General features: G+C 43.4%; 1 protein-coding gene across 3 annotated transcripts in view; it reads left to right on the plus strand.

Annotated features, from left to right (window-relative positions):
• The first annotated feature begins 1,515 nt into the window (after positions 1-1,515).
• Positions 1,516-12,347, plus strand: part of DIS3L2 (DIS3 like 3'-5' exoribonuclease 2) — a 347,338-nt gene continuing 336,506 nt past the window's right edge. The window contains exon 1 of one of the 3 annotated variants that reach the window (XM_042950509.1): positions 1,516-2,058. The gene's annotated coding sequence lies outside the window, so the exon portion shown is untranslated. Of the gene's footprint in view, positions 2,059-2,123; positions 2,437-12,347 lie in introns of those variants that run through there. The other 2 variants (XM_042950514.1, XM_042950513.1) reach the window with 2 other exon arrangements.

Consider the following 12,347-nt stretch of genomic DNA (forward strand, 5'->3'; position numbering starts at 1 on the left):
CTTGTGGGGCAAGCCTTTCACCCTTTCCTTTTGCCCACATGAGGAAGCCCGGAGCTCATTCTACTTAGATGATGTCCACCCAGCCCTGTAGCCTTCACACTAGCTGACACACTTTCTGCCAGCTGTCCCCAAATGGGATCTGCCTGTGGAACTTACATACAATAATTGTCCTTCCTTTGCTCTTGTCCTTGTTCTTCTACACTTGCTTCTACTTTTTAATGTTTATTTATTTGAGAGAGAGAGAGGGAGAGAGAGAGAGAGAGAGCTAGCAGGGGAGGGGCAGAGAGAGAGGGAGACGCAGAATCCGAAGCAGGCTCCAGGCTCTGAGCGGTCAGCACAGAGCGCAATGGCAGGGCTCGAACCCATGAACCCGCGAGATCATGACCTGAGCCAAAGTTGGATGCTTAACCGACCGAGTCACCCAGGGGTCCCTTGTATTCCTGCTTCTAATATTTTTGGTTTCCTTGGCTTCATCTCCCATTTCTGGCTCTGAAACCCCAGTTTTTATGTTATCAAAACTTTGTTCTTTTCCCTTTCTGGGTATTCCCATCCCCGGCTCCGTTGGGGCTCCTCCCACCCATTGAATCCTTTGCCATCCTCTGCTTCCTGCCCCTGCTGGGCTTCTTCCACCATCTACAGTTTGAATAGACAAGGTTTGCCTACATCACAGTCTTGCTGAGGATTCAGACCTGTGTGCACATTAAAAATCAAAGGCTCGTGGGTTCATTTATTCTTTAAACAGACAGTGATTAAGGCTTTTCTTTGCGGCAAGCACTGGAGACCCAAGATTAAACAAATATTTCCCACCTTCAAGAACTTCAGGTATTAGAAGAATCCCGAAATTTACAAATACTTTAAAAAACATTAAGGCATTCAGGAACAATTTAATGTATTTCTTTTCCTTGTGTTAATGTGGAGCACATGGTGGCGGACTCCTTCACTACACAGATTCAAGCTACTGTCGACTTTGACGCCCTATTCCTGAATTTTGATTTTTTATGGTCACCACTAGGCACTTGATCGTCACAGCATTTGACACTGGTGACCACCTCCTTACTGGAATTCTTTCCTCTCCCACTGTCTTCTCAGCAGTCCTTCAACCAAACATTCTAATTTTGTTTTGTTAGTATTTTATTTTTAAGTAATCTCTACACCCCTAGTGGGGCTCAAACTTACAACCCCTAGATCAAGAGTCACATGCTCTACCGACCGAACCAGCCAGGTACCCCCTTCAAGGAACATTCTGAATGCTCTTTGGAGGTTCCTTTTCCTTTGTTCACAACTACAATGTTGATGTTTTCTAGGTTCCATTCTTTCCTCTCTACGCACTTCCCTGGGCAGGCCACACTGACCTTTCGGTCGGTGTCTCAAACGAGCCTACTCTCGTACCTGAAACACTCCTCCTTACCCTTTTACTTGCTTGAAGTAACCTTTTCCCTACCCGTGTCCGGGTAGGCTCCCACAGCTTCCCATACTTAGCCTACCCAGGTAAGCAGTATCTGTCTGCCCGCGCTCCCACCAGTCTGCGCATTCTGGCGGCAGGGACCCCGCCTGGATTGCCCATCTCTACATCTCCAGTGTCAGTCCTGCCCCGAGCCTTGAGCAGGTGTCCAACAACCAAGTATCTAGTAAACGAAAGAAAGAGTAAAGCCCTGTGCCAGGAAAGGACGGGCGTGGCTACATCCGGGGGGCCTAGAAGCAGGGCGCGAACCCGGGCTGGGAGGGCTCCCGCGCAGGGGCGGGAGGGCTCCCGCAGCTGACTGGCTCTCGAGCAGGGGGCCGCGGCGGCCGGGGTCGCCCAGCTAGAGCCACCGGCTACAGTTCATCGCCCCCGCGAGGCGAGGCCACAGAAGTCGCGTTGGCCCTTCGCCAACTCCTGCCACCTCCACCGCAGAGGAACGACGGCCGACCACCGTCTCCGCCGCGCTCTCGAGGCGCGCGGCGTTCTTGGCCCCGTCCGGCCACCGTTGCTTTCTATACAGCGGCGCCCCTGACCCGGAAGAGCATTCTCCTTAGCAACTGCGGGACCGCGGCGGCGCCAGCCTCCCGGGAGCGACGGTGAGGCCTCCCCGCCCCCGCTCCGCGCGCCCCACCTCGACCCTTTCCCTGGACCGGCCCCGGGTCTGACCTGCCACGTCTCCGCAGCGCTTAGCGGGGTACCTGCGGCGCCGGTCCTGGGCGAGCGCCCTCCGCCTCGGGCGTCGCTCCCCGGCTCCGGCGTCGCCCCTGCCCACCACACGCCCCCCTCTCCCCCGCTCCCGGCCGACAGGGCCTGTCAGGCCCGGCTCCTCGCGCCGGGTCCCGCCGGCCCTCTCTCGTAGCCCCGTTAGGGGCGCGGATAAGAAAACCAGAATTAAGCAGAGCCTGTTGCTGTAGAGAGGACGCTTCCCGAGGCTCGGGTCACCTGTGGACGCGTTCTTATGGGTCCAGATACAGGTGTTTGGGACTGGCAGGGATGGAACCCTTGAGGAGCCGGGAAGGGCAGCCGCTTAATTAGAATGCTTGATGTTTGCCTGCTGCTTTGCGCTTTCCAAAGCGATGTCTTTTATCTGCTTTGTTGATCGTGGAGACTCTTGTAATTGAATATTTTCAACTGATCGTTTCCCGGGGATTAGGTTTCCTGTTTTTAGTGATGTGCGGTTAGTATTATGTAGCTTAGATTTTGTGTCTTCCAATTTTCTACGGAAGGAACTCTCCCTGGGACTGATTACCTTTGGGAAAAATTTCAAGTGAATTTTGCTACGTTGAAAAAAGTAGGGGCAGGTGTTGTTAATATCTCTGGTTTGCATTTGAAAAGACCCAGTGATACTGAAAACCTCTCTTTATTGAGTTTGTAGGTGTGGTACTGAGAAAACTCTAAACCTGTTTGAACATTGTTAGATAACAATTTTATATTTAATGATAACAGAGTTAGGGGCGCCTAGGTGGCTCAGTCAGTTGAGTGACTTTAGCTCAGGTCTTGATCTCACGATGGTTGGCTTCCAGGCCGGCATCGGGCTCTGTGCTGACAGCTCAGAGTCTGGAGCCTGCTTCACGTTCTGTGTCTCCCTCTCTCTCTGCCCCTCCCCCCTCTCTCTTTCTCAAAAATAAATAAACATTAATGATGAAAGAGTTAAAGCAGGCATGCGAACAATGTTCGGGAATGACATTTGGGAATAAAAGTACAGGAATTTCGATACCAAAATCCATTAATCAGCACGGTATAGTAAGTGTTTAACGAGCACCCACAGTGTTCTAGGTACGTGAAAGGATACAAAATAAGAGACCGTACACATTGTGTTATTGGAAAAACTACAAAATAGCATTTGTTTAAATACAGAATCAGAGGAGAGAGCAGTATGGGCTGGAGTTTTCTGTAACATGTTTATGGATTATATCTCTAAAGTATAGGTACAATTTATGTTTGTATTGGAGGGGACAGGGAATCCTAAACAGTTTCGTATGTTAAGTGTGCACGTGACATTTTGTAGTCCTTACTTAAAGCTCTATGGTCACTTGATTCTATTTCACTCTTACTAAAAATCAGTCTGGCGTTTTTTTTTCTGTTTGAGATCTAAATGAATAGGGTTAATATCAGGAGGCTTTGCCACTGAAGAGATTCATTCCTTTGCTTTTGTGATGGTCTTAGTTTTATATGAGACACCACAGTTTTCAGTAAAGTTAGTTACTAGTTCCTATATACTTAAGAGTTTTGTGAAATGTTGCTTTTAATATTTGACAGCTATTTCCAGAGTGCTTCCTATGTAGGAGGCATTGTATCAAGAAATCCCAAAAACAGGTTACTCGACAAGGAGTAGTTTTGCTTTATCTGCAGTGTATGTGTGTGTGTGTGTTTGTATGTTTTACCCATCAGCCTTTGATGCTCAGCATTTGCGTAGGGACATAGAAGGACCGGAGAAATTGATACAGGCATCTGAATTGACTTTTTTTTTTTTTCCCCGTAAGAGTTGAATAGGGATTTTAGGCTCAGTTGCTTTGGATGTCCTTCAAAGATTCATTAAGGAGACCTCTTACAGTGTTTTATTGCTTTCTTATAGTTTTAGTGGCCATTTATTCACTTTTTCCAAAGTATTTGAGTGCCTATTTGGTGTATTGTGCTTTTGTTGGAAATGGGGGAGAGTGAACACATCCGTGGCTCCTGTCTTCAGCAGATGATACCAAATAATCACACGAATGTGAAACTGCAGATTTTTTTCTTTTCTTTTTTTGATTTAGGGAAGTCACGGGAACGACATTTGAACTAAGATCTGAAGGATGCACAGGAAAGGAAGAGTGTTCCAGTCAGACCCAACAGCACAGGCAAAGGACAGGAGAGGACAGCACAGGCATTCATGGGGAGGACTGGAGATTTAGGGTACAGCTCTATGTAGAGAACAGGAAGAGTGTTGGAAGAATCTGGTGGGAGGGGGCTGGAGAGGTGGGCCACAGGGCCTTGTAAGCAGGTTGAGGAGTTTTTCTTATCTTTGGAGTAAAGAGAAGCCTCTATACCGTTTTACTTAGAGACTTCTGCTGGATTGCAGGTGGGGATGACGCTGCTACATTGTGTTTATATAGCCTGCTTTGTATTTCTACCTTTGCTTAGTATTTGTATCGTCTTCTTCCTCATTTCCCCAACGTGCTCCCTCAGTGTTACTGTAGTTGGAGAAGCTTCCATGTCCTACCAGCGAGATGTGTCCACTTTTTTTTTTCTTAATTGAGAGAAAAGGAATTTTAGGGATTAGTATTGGACACTAGAAGTTAGTTGATTTGAAATATTTTTGCATCAGTATGACTGCTAGGGCACTAACTTCTGAGACCTGTTTCTTTTTAGTTATTGCAATAAAAACACATAATATAAAACTTACCCTCTTAACCATTTTTAAGTATACAGTTCAGTGATGTTAACTATATTTACACTGTTGTGTAACAGATCACTGGGACTTTTTTTTTTATCTTGGAAAACTAAAACTGTACCCAATGAACATCTTCCTGTTTCTTCCTCCAGCACCGCCCCCCCCCCCCCCCCCCAGCTCCTAGTAGATTTGAGTTTTATTGCTCTAAATGCTTTTTGAAAGAATCATATTTGTATCACATTTCGTAGTGCTTATCTCAGAATGCCTCACCTCAGAATCAGGTCAGTTGATTTTGGGTATTGGACTGGAAACAATTTTGAGATGGTTCCATATTTTAAGTACAAAAAAACATAACAAAGCATTTTCTTAGACGGGGAAGATTTGTAAACTTTTCTTTGCAGTTTTCCCATTTTATCCCGGACTTTGTATTCCTGTAGTGTTGTATAAGTAGCCTTATAGAATCCAGTTTGTTTTTATTTTTTATTTATTTTTAAATTTTTTAATATTTATTATTGAAAGACAGATATAGAGCATGAGCATGGGAGGGGCAGAGAGAGGGGGAGACACAGAATCTGAAGCAGACTCCAGGCTCTGAGCTGTCAGCACAGTGCTGATGCGGGGCTCAAACTCACAAACTGCAAGATCACGACCCCAGCCGAAGTTGGACGCTTAACTGACTGAGCCACCCAGGTGCCCCTAGAAGCCAGCTTTTAGAATGACCATTGAACCTTTTGAAAATTGGTGTTTTTTTTTTTTTTTTTTTTTGCTTTAAATGGGGAGTTACTGTGGAAAGTAAAGTTCATTTTCATTCAAATATTACTGAGCACATGCACAAATCAGACTGTGGGCCTGGAATGGTTCTGTAGATCCCTCTGAGGTCCAACTGTCCATGCCATTACTGGTGACATCAGGGAGACAGCCAGATTCTTGTTGTCTTTATTAGATGGAAGGTAGTGGTGGAGCTGTGTCATAGACTCTGGGTCTAAAGTTCTCTCTGGTCCAGCAAGAGAGTGGACCCAGGATTAAAATGTGAGAGATGGCTAATGTCTGGGAGAAGACAAGAGCCCCAAATAAGGGTCCTTGCTCCATATTTGTTAAGATCAGAAGGCTTACAAATGTGATGGGGGTGCACAAAGAGATAATGAATCTGTGAACATTAACTCATGGGCATGAGGGAAAGGGGGTTTTGAAGATATATGGTGTTAGGGGTTTGGGTCTATATAAACCAAAATCCTGGTGCCGGGCAGATGGATGTTAAGGGTAGACCTGAGGTGCTGTGTCTGTTTATCTTAGCCAGCCTAGGGGATAAGACAGACAGAGAATGCAACCTCAGGGTCAAAAGCCACCTTTCTTTTGCTAATCAGCTCTGCTCTGGGTAGCTTCACCCCTCAGTGGTCTATCACCCTATTTACCTGTTTACCTAATTTGGTTCTTCCTTCCTGTGAAAGCAGCTTTCTGCTATAGTACTAAATTGGGGGGCCTTTTCGCCCTGAATACCTAATCTCATATACCTTTGCCCCCCCCCCCCCCCCCCCCCCCCCCCCATCTTGGGGCCTCTGCCCTGTCTATACTTATTTCCCCAATCTCGTTTACCCACACTGGGGTGTGAGCATCCTATGGCTTTGTGATTCTTTTTGCCTTGTTGACCCATCAGTGCAGGCTCAGGGAATTATTCCTAAGCTTATTCCCCACAGAGCTGCTCCTTTGTGTCACATCAAGGGAGATAGAAGGATTTGACGAGAACTTTTCAGATAGCATTTTTTGGACCCATAGCAAGAACTTGATGTCCCAGAGTTGCAATTATGAGATTAACTCTCATGTTGAGACTGGAAGTGGTTGGGTTTAGTCAACTATTAGTCCAAAGAGACTTAGTTTTCTATTTTTTTTTTCCTATGGTGGTAAAATTTACCATCTTAACCATTTTTAAGTGTTCTGTTCAGTGGTATTAAATACATTCATGATGTGGAAACATCACCACCATCCATCTCCATAACTATTTTTTGTCTCCTAAAACTGAAACTCTATGCTCATTAAACACCAACTTATTCTTTCCTCTCCCCAGCCTCTGGCAACTACTATTCTACCTCTGTCTCTATGATTTTGGGCACTCTGAGTACCTCAGAAGTGGAATCATACAGTATTTTTTTGTGACTGGCTTATTTCATTTAGCATAATATTTATTTGTTTGTTTGTTTAAATGTTTATTTATTTTTGAGAGAGAGACAGAGCATGAGTGGGGTAGGGGCAGAGAGAGGGAGACACAGAATCTGAAGCAGGCTTCAGGCTTCGAGCTGTTAACACAGAACCCGATGCGGAGCTCGAAATCAAACCACAAGATCATGGCCTGAGCCAAAGTCAGACACTTAACTGACCAAGCCACCCAGGCACTCCTAGCATAATATTCTTAAGGTTCATCCATATTGTAGCATATATCAGAATTTCCTCCTTTTAATTTTTTAAATTTAATTCAATTTAAAATATTTTTTAAATATTTATTTTTGAGAGAGAGAAAGATAGAGTACAAGCGGGGGAGGGGCAGAGAGAGAGGGAGACAATCCAAAGCAGGCTCCGGGTCCTGAGCTGTCAGCACAGAGCCCGACATGGGGCTTGAACCCACGAACTGTGGGATTGTGACCTGAGCCAAAGTGGGACGCTTAAGTGGCTGAGCCACCCAGGTGCCTCAGAGTTTCCTCCTATACCACGTTTTGCCTATCCATCCATCTGTTGGTGAACACTTGGGTTGCTTCCACGGTTTAGCTGTTGTGAATAATCCTGCTCTGAACATGAGTGTACCATCCAACTACTTTTGATTCTTTTCTTACATCCTAATACAGCTGCCTCTGGGATGCACCAGCGTTGGCAGACAAGAGACAGTGTTCATACTGGCAGGGAAGGACTTTAATGTGGCACAGAGTACAGGGAAAATGTCACTCATGAAATCACCTGGGACTGATAAGGACTGATAGAGGTACCTGCCTCAGAAAAATGCCTTCCAATTAGAAAGTAAAGAAGAGGAAGGGGCTTATCATTTATGGAGCCACCTCTCCTCCTGTGTGTCAAATAATTCATATGCATTATGTCATTGATACCAAGTTTTGTCCAATGAGAAAGATGATTTGATTCTTGGACTGATAAGAAAATTGAGGCTCAGGGAGTATACTTAAGTCGTAAGGCAGTATGTGTTAGGACCAAAGTATGGACCCGTGACTCATTCCAAAGCCCACATTCCTTCCGTGACACTGCATCATGCTACTTCTGTAAACCGTGTTCCGATATCAGCATCAACGGTGGGCATGAGAATATCAACATAAATAGTGCGGGACTATAAAGAAGAGGGCGAGTAATGAAGTAGGCTGATACAGTAGGAAGTCTTAAAAACCTTTTAAATGAAGGAAAGTATTGTTATCTGGTAGACTGGAGAGCGAGGGTGACCAAACCTCGAGGAGGCAGAAGGTCATGCGATGCTAATTGAGGGACTCCGCTCTTGAGGTTCCTGGGCAGATTTCCTTTAATGAAATTGGATTGTTTCTCCCATTAGGCTTGGATGAGGAAGAGAGGTTGGTAGTGATTGCCTCCGTGCTGAGGGGTCCAGAGAGAAGCCCCAGACATTTCTCTTTAACTTCTCCTCATTTAGAGAGCATTTCTCCACGTGGGAAATAGTTGCTTCTTTTTCTTTGCCATGGTCAGCTTTAATCCATTTTAAAGGATTGAATATGAAACCACAGCAGCAGTTACGATACCAAGGAAGAGATAATAGCACATTGTTATTTTTGTTTAATCCTACTTAAAATAAAAGCAGCAGTTTGCATGGCTTATTATTCTTTTTAGTTCTTTTAGGTTTATTTTATTATCATTTTTTTTTAAGTTTTTATTTAATTTGAGAGAGACAGAGAGAGAGAGCAGGGGAGGGGCAGAGAGAGAGAGGGAGAGAATCCCAAGCAAGCTCCACACTGCCAGCACAGAGCCCAATGTGGGACTCGAACCCACAAGAGATCATGACCTGAGCTGAAAGAGACCCACTGAGATCATGACCTGAGCTGAAACCAAGAGTCAGATGCTTAACCAGCTGAGCCACCCAGGCTCCCCCTTTAAGTTTTTTTAAATGAAAAAATATTTGAGTTGTTCAGAGCTCTTTTGCTCCAATAAGACATTTGTTTTCTTTATGATTTACTGAATTTTGCTAGTTTAAATCAGTCTTTCTTAGTAGCTCGGAAATAAGGATGAGCCATGAATTTTATGACTAAAATGCACATTACTAACAGGGAATAATTTTACATGAATGAATTAGGGCCCAATTTTTATTTAAAGGATTACTGATTACTAGTTAAGACTATATTTTTAAAAAACTGATTTACTGAGTAATAGTTGTCATATTACAAGCTGTACATATTTAAAGTATACAGTTTGAGTTAAAAAAATTTTTTTTAAAGCTTTTTAAGTAATCTCTGTACCCAGTGTGGGGCTCGAACTCACAACTCTGAGGTCAAGAGTTGCACACTTCACTGACTGAGCCAGCCAGGTGCTCCCAGTTTGTTAAGTTTTGACATATGTATGTACTCATCATCACAAACAAGGTAGTGAATAAATCCATCACGCCCAGAGTTTTCCTTCTTGGTCCCCATCCCAGATAACCACTGATATTTCTGTCATTATATATTAATTTTCATTTCCTAGGATTTCCTAGAGTTGTATATAAATGGAACCACACAGCATGTAGTTATGCTTTTTTCACTCAGCATAATTATTTTGAGATTCACTCCCGTTTTTTAGTATATCAATAATTGATTCCTCTTTCATGCCTAGTAATATTCCTTTGTATGGATGTATCACAGATTACTAATACATTCATTTATTGATGGACATATTGGTTCTTTCCAGTTTTTAACTGGTAACAAAGAAGGCTGCTATGAACATTTGTGTACAAGTCTTTGTGTGAACATATACTTTTGTTGTTCTTTTTGTATGCTTAACTTTGAAAGAAACTGTCAAAACTTCCAAGTACTATTTTGTATTCCTACCAGCAGTGTATAAGAGGTCCACTCCCTTGGGGCGCCTGGGTGGTTCAGTCAGTTAAGCATCTGGCTCTTGATTTTGGCTCAGGTCATGATCTCACTGTCTGTGGGGTTGAGCCCTGCATTGGGCTTGGTGCTGGCCATGGATCCTGCTTAAGATTCTCTGTCTCTCTGTCTCTCTCACTGTCTCCCTCTTCCCCCCACCCGTCTGGCACTCCCCTACTTTTGCGCACTCTCTCAAAATAAACAAACTTAAAAAATAAAACAAATAAACTTAAAAAAAAAAGTTCACTCCCTCCACATTCTTGTTAACACTTGGTATGCCAGTCTTTTCAACTTCAGACATTCTAATAGATGTGTAGTGGTATTTCATTGTGGTCTGGATTTATATTTCTCGAATGACTGGTGATGCTGAATATCTTTTCATGAACTTATTTGCTATTCACATAGCTTCTTTGGTGAAGTGTCTGTTTTTATTTTTTTTATTTTTTATTTTTTTAAAGTTTATTTATTTTGGGTGGGCGGGGAGAGCAGAGAAAGAGGGAGAGAGAGAATCCCAAGCAGGCTCCACTCTCTCAGCACAGAGCCTGATGCGTGCGGGGCTTGAACTCACAAACCACGAGATCATATCCCTAGCCAAGATCAAGAGTCAGATGCTTAACCCACTGAATCACCCAGGAGCCCCACGTTTTGTTTTGTTTTTGATGTTTATTTTTGAGAGAGTGGGCATGTGTATGAGTGAGCAAGGGAGGGGCAGAGAAAGAGCGAGACAGAGGATCTGAGGTAAGTTCTGTGCTGAGGGTGGAGAGCCTGACATGGGGCTTGAACCCATGAACCGTGAGATCATGATCTGAGCTGACGTCTGATGCTTAACTGATTTGAGTCACCTAGGCACCCCTGGTGAAGTGTCTGTTTAAATCTTTTGTCCATTTTTAATTGGGTTCTGTGTTTTTTTATTACTGAATTTTAGAAGTTTTTTTAAATATATTCTGGATATAAGTACTTTTTCAAATTTGCAAATATTTTTCCTTATCTCTTTTTATTCCCTTAATGGTGTCTTTTGAAGAGCAAAAGTTCTTAATTTTGATGAAGTCCAAATTACAATTTTTTTCTTTTGTTGCTGTTTTTGTTACTTTACCTAAGAAATCTTTTCCTATTTAACATCACTGAAATATTCTCCTATGTTCTAGGAGTTTTTGTTAGGTTATAGATTTAGACTATGATCCACTTTGAGTTTTTAAAAAATTTTTTTGTGTTTTATTTATTTTTGAGAGAGAGAGAGAGAGAGAGATTGTATGTATTGCATGTGCAAGTGGGGGAGGGGCAGAGAGAGAGGAAGACAGAGAATCCTAAGCAGGCTCCAGGCCCTGAGCCATCAGAGCAGAGCCTGATGGGGGCTCGAACTCATGAACCATGAGACCATGACCTGAGCTGAAGTCAGACGCTTAACCAACTGAGCCACCCAGGTGTCCCTTGAGTTATATTTATGTATAGTACAAAGTATGGATTAAAGTTCTTTTTTTTATAATCTTTTTTTTGAAATTTAAATTCAAGTCAGTTAAAGTACAGTGTAGTATTGGTTGCAGGGGTAGAACTCAGTGATTCATCACTTCTGTATAATACCCAGTGCTCATCCCAACAAGTACCCTCTTTAATGCCCATCGCCCATTTGGCCCATCCCCCCATCCGCCTTCTCTCCAGCAATTCTCAGTTTGCTCTCTGTATTTAAGAATCTCTTATGGGGGTGCCTGGGTGGCTCAGTTGGTTAAGCATCCGACTTCGGCTCAGGTCATGATCTTGTGGTTTGTGAGTTTAGCCCCACATCGGGCTCTTGTGCTGACAGCTTGGAGCCTGGAGCTAGTTTTGGATTCTGTGTCTCCTGCTCTCTCTGCCCCTTCCCTGCTCATGCTCTGTCTCTCAAAAATAAACAAACATTAAAAATAAATTTAAAAAGAAGAGTCTCTTACGGTTTGCCTCCTTCTATTTTTATCTTCTTTTTCCTTCCCTTCCCCTATGTTCATCTGTTGTGTTTCTTAAATTCTATATATAAGTGAAATTATATGATATTTATCTTTCTCTGACTTTCTTCAGTTAGCATAATACACTCTAGTTCCATCCACATTGTTGCAAATGGCAAGATTTCATTCTTTTTGATCCCCAAGTAATGTTCCATTTTATACACACACGCGCGCACACACACACACCACATCTTTGTCCATTCATCTGTAGATGGACATTTGGTCGCTTTCCATACTTTGGCTATTGTTGATAGTGCTGCTATAATCATTGGGGTCAATGTGCCCCCTTTGAATCAGCATTTTTATATCCTTTGGATAAATACCTAGTATTGCAATTGCTGGGTCATGGAGTAGTTCTATTTTTAATTTTTTGAGGAACCTCCGTACTGTTTTCCAGAGTGGCTGCACCAGTTTGCATTCTCACCAGCAGTACAGAAGTGTTCCCCTTTTTCCACATCCTTGCCAACATCTGTCGTTTCCTGAGT

Source organism: Panthera leo, chromosome C1, assembly GCF_018350215.1.
Source record: "Panthera leo isolate Ple1 chromosome C1, P.leo_Ple1_pat1.1, whole genome shotgun sequence".
Classification (NCBI taxonomy): Eukaryota; Metazoa; Chordata; class Mammalia; order Carnivora; family Felidae; genus Panthera; species Panthera leo.